Below are 5233 nucleotides of genomic sequence, written 5' to 3' on the forward strand. Positions count from 1 at the left end.
ATGTTTAATCCCCCTCCTGCTGGAGAGGTCAGGGAGGTGTCCAGGCTGGGATAAACTTGGTTTATTACAGCAACCTCCAGCACAAGGAAGGAAAAATTAAATTATCCAAGAATAAAAATTGGTGGATAACTGGGGAGAGCTGATCTTTAACTGGTGGCCTGAGAAAAAAACAGGAAAATTTTGCCTTGTGGAAAGGACTCATTTAGAGTCCTGCCAAGGGCTCTGAGCTCTCCCTGGAGCCTTCTGGAACATTCCCAGCCCTCCCAGCCTGGCTCCAGAGCAGCTCCAGCCTTTAAGCATTCATGGCCTGGCTCCAGCAGCTCCAATTTTCCATCTTGCTGGGTTTGAAGCACCAGTGGAGCTGCTGAGGGGAGCAGGTGAGTGGAGCAGGGCACAGATCTCGTGGTTAGGTTGATCTGTGTGGGATGATTGTCCCTGTGTCCCTGGGTTTGTCTGCAGGGTGTCAGAGCAGAGTTTAATCAATGAAGGAGGTGCTGGGGAAGGACTCCAGAGTTCCCTGGGGGCCTGCAGGGACTTTGTCCCCGAACCTCAGGGAGCAGTGGGGGTTTGGGCCCTGGGGGTCTCTGGTATGTGCTGGGTCCCCCGGACGAAGGAGGAACTGATGAATCTGACCCCGTGTTCTCAGAAGGCTAATTTATTATTGAATTGTACTTATATTATATTGAAGAATGCTGTACCAAATACTATATATATAATATATACATACTAATACTAAATATACTATATATATAATACTAAATTATAATAATACAACACTAAATTATAAACAATATATACTATAAATATATATAAAATATATTTTATATTATATAAAAAATATAAAACAATATACATTAATAATATTATATCTAGTATATAATTATATATAATGTATTATATATAATAAATAAAATATATTCCAATATTATATTATATTTTATATTATATATAAATATGCACTAAATATAAATATAAATATAAATATAAATATAAATATAAATAGAAATATAAATATAAATATAAATATATTATATAAGTTATATACATAGTACTAATTATTTTATTGTACTTATATTATATTAAAGAATGCTATACTAAATACTATATATACTAATACTAAATATACTATACATATAATACTAAATTATAACAATACAACACTAAATTATAAATAATATATAATATAAAATATATTATATAAAAATATAAATATTAATAATATAACACATAATATATAATGTTATATCTTTTTAAAATATTATATATAAACATTATATCATAGATATTATATAGATAAAAATATAAATATATAAATTATATATATGATACTAATTATTTTATTGTGCTTATATTATATTAAAGAATGCTATACTAAATATACCATATACTATATACTAAATATACTATATATAATACTAAATACTATACTTTACTTATATTGTACTAAAGAATGCTCTACTAAACTATACTAAAGAATAGAGAAAGGATACAGAGAGAAGGCTACAAAGAATGATCATGAAAATTCGTGACTGCTTCCAGAGTCCCAACACAGCCCGACTGTGGTTGGTCATTAAGTCAAAACAATTCACATGAAACCAATGAAACAATCACCTGTGGGTAAACAAACTCCAACCACATTCCAAAGCAGCAAAACACAGGAGAAGCAATCAGATAATATTGTTTTCATTCTTCTCTGAGGCTTCTCAGCTTTCCAGGAGAAGAATCCTGGGCAAAGAGGATTTTTCAGAAAATATGATGGTGATGACAGTGACAGGGGTCCATTGCTGATTAGGGAAGGACAGGGCCTGATCCTGCTGGGGCCCAGTGCTGGTCAGTGCTCTGGAATGGCTGAATCCAGGTTTCTGTGGTGCTGAGGAACCTTCCCAGGAGAATTCTGTGTGTCCAAGCAGGGCCCTGGGCAGCCCTGGCTGCTGCAGCTGCTCCAGCCCAGGTCTCACTGATCTGCAGGGACCCTGAGCTCAGGCTCTGGCCCTGCACCCAGGGGGGGCTTTGGGGACTGTGGGATCTCAGGATCTCAGTCCTGAGGTGCTGAGCCACCGAGACCACCCTTGGGGGGCCCGGGAGTCCTGGAATGTTGCCAGAAGTGTCTGGGGCTGGACTTTGATCCTACATGGGAGACGACACCTGTATGAGGATAGGAGGGTTTCACCGGGGTGAATGGTGAAGGGATTGGTTAATTAGAGGGTGAGACACAGGGTTTAGGATTTCTGTACAGGGGGTTTAGAGAAGTAAGATGGAGGAATTGGGGCGTGTCCTGTCCTTCTTCTTCTTCTTCTTCTCCTCCATCTTCTTTGGTGATGGTGGCACTTTTGGATTGGTTATTACTGAAAGTGCACCCAGCAATAAGAATAAATGGTATTGGGGAAAAATGATAAATATTGTACACGTAACAATGGGTATAAAGATAGGTGGCTGTCCGGAGGGCGGCACAGTGTGCTCATGGCTGGCTGCTGAGCAGAGCTCTGTCGGGCTGAAAGAAAATCTTTTAGATAAACAATTAATAAACATAAAAACCGAAAGAAGAACTGAAGCCTCTTCTCGTCCTTCGATACGCGGGCTGCCCCAAGGCCACCTCGGGCCTTTCCAGGCCCCTCAAACAGCCGAGAAAACCGGACAGGGACAAACCCCAGCCTCCCTCCCAGTTTAGCCCCAGTGCCACTCCTGATCCCAGGCACCTCTGGGTGCTGCTCTCCATCAGCCCCACTCCCTCCTCTGCTTGGCCACAAAAGAAAACCATTCTTATTTTAGGAATGGGGTTTTTATTGCTTCAGAAATGTGGAAAGAACTGACCCAGAGATGCTCTCACTATTCATCATCTCTTGCTCTGCACTGCCTGAGGCTCTTGCTCTGCATCATCCCACCCCTATCTCCAGGTTTTCCAGGACTTTCCACTCCCCAGGAGCACACAGATGTGCTGGGCTGGTAGTGGTGCAGAGTAAGGGCGGCATTGCCTGAAATAATGAATCTCTGTGAGACAGAAGGGAGGAATAAAAGCTGTTTGTGTGCTCTGCTCTGTGTCCAGGGAGCAGAGCAGGGTTGGGCTCCTTTGCCACCCCACTCAGGTCAGAAGAGTTTTCCCAGCTGTGCTCCCAGCCAGAAGGACAGCAGGCGGTGTCTGCTGCCGCCACCAAAGGCTTGGAGCTGGAGGAGGGCAGGGATGGATGGGAGATTGGGAATTCCTGGCTGGGCTGGAATTGCCAGAGCAGCTGTGGCTGCCCCTGGATCCCTGGCAGTGCCCAAGGCCAGGCTGAACACTGGGACAGTGGGAGGTATCCCTGCTATGGAAATGGGGTGGGATTGGGTGAGATTTGAGTTCCCTTCCCACTCAAACCATTCCAGGATTCTTCAATTCCATGAAAGAAGAGGGTTCTGAGCTCCCTGAGGAGATTTGTGCTCAATCTGATAAACACCAGCAGTGCTGCTGTCAGTGGCAGCCCTGCCAGGCACAGGGAAGTGCAGATAAGGAGCTGGAACCCAGGGCTGAGGTTCACATCCTGAGCTGTTTTATCCCAAATTCCCGGTGTTGTTCTGCCCTTTGAGGTCCTGGGGCTGGCTGTAACTGACACACAAATCAGCAGATCTGATTTGTGCTCCTCAGATCGGAGATAAAGAAACAGCTTTGATTAATGTGCATGGCTGAGGCTCAGCAGCTCAGGCCTCTGGGAGAAGGGCTCACAAGTTATAAAATAAGAATCTTTTCAGGCTCTGAATTGATTTAGATTTGGGTTTTATTAGAAGAGACCTTAAAGCCCACCCAGTGCCACCCCTGCCATGGCAGGGTCACCTCCCACTGTCCCAGGCTGCTCCCAGCCTCAGTGTCCAACCTGGCCTTGAAAAGTTTCTGGAAGTTTTCAGTGAATCACAGACGTTACCAGCAGCATCCCTAAGTTGCAAAGGAACCTAAAAATTATCTATCCCAGACCTTTGACACTGCAAAAACCAGGGAATGGTTCCCTGTGCTCCTGGAACGGCCCCAGCCTCACCAAATCCCTGTTGGGACTCACCACAGCCTTCCCTGAGTTTGCTTTCAGTCTGTTTACACCTTTAAGAAAAACTGTGGAAATGAACTGTAAATAAATACCTGGAGCTCCTCTGATCAGGAGGAACCAAATCCATGGATCCCCAAATCACAGCAAATCGATTTGCTGCTGTAATTCTCAGGGACTAAGAGATATGCCTTGGAAAATTTAAAATTCACTGCAATCCCTGCAGCCCTGGCAAATCATTTTTTCTCTGATTAATGAGCATTGTTTACGCTGTTGGTATCTGAGTTCCAAAAGAAGAAAACCTTTCCAAAGAGCAGTGAAATGCTGGATTTAAATCCTGATGTTTCTGAGGTCATGGATACCTTGTCCAAACTCAGAAAACAAAAATATTGTTTCCCTTGGTCCCTGCAAGCTTGGGATCAGCCACAGTGGTGGTGGAGGGGGGTTAATTCCCAATTAACAGGTGTTCATTTATGGCTCCTGCTGTTCTGTAGGATTTATTGTGGCATTGCATAGAAGCTGCAATAAATTCTGTTGTAATCAATGAATTAGTCAGGCAATTCTTGGTTCTGCAGGCCCAGAATGAATTCTGTGTCTGGTAGCAACCTTACCAACGTGCTGCTCAGTTTTTGTTCCCACACTTTGCTGTAATTGTGCTTTATTTTCCTCCTCATCGAAGCCCAGATTGTGAAGGGAGCAGGGAAAGAGTGAGGAACACTGGAATGGTTTGGGTGGGAAACCTCAACTCCCTTAAATCCCATCCCATCCCATCCCATCCCATCCCATCCCATCCCATCCCATCCCATCCCATCCCATCCCATCCCATCCCATCCCATCCCATCCCATCCCATCCCATCCCATCCCATCCCATCCCATCCCATCCCATCCCATCCCATCCCATCCCATCCTGTCCCACCCAGTGCCACCCCTGCCATGGCAGGGACACCTCCCACTGTCCCAGGGTGCCCCAATGTCCAGCCTGGCCTTGGGCACTGCCAGGGATCCAGGGGCAGCCACAGCTGCTCTGGCAATTCCAGCCCAGCCAGGAATTCCCAATTCCCAATCTCCCACCCATCCCTGCCCTCTGGCACTGGGAGCCATTCCCTGGCTCCTGTCCCTCCATCCCTTGTCCCCAGTCCCTCTGCAGCTCTCCTGGAGCCCCTTCAGGCCCTGCCAGGGGCTCTGAGCTCTCCCTGGAGCCTTCTCCTCTCCAGGGGAACATTCCA

This window comes from Zonotrichia leucophrys, chromosome 5 (genome assembly GCF_028769735.1).
Source record: "Zonotrichia leucophrys gambelii isolate GWCS_2022_RI chromosome 5, RI_Zleu_2.0, whole genome shotgun sequence".
Lineage (NCBI taxonomy): Eukaryota > Metazoa > Chordata > Aves > Passeriformes > Passerellidae > Zonotrichia > Zonotrichia leucophrys.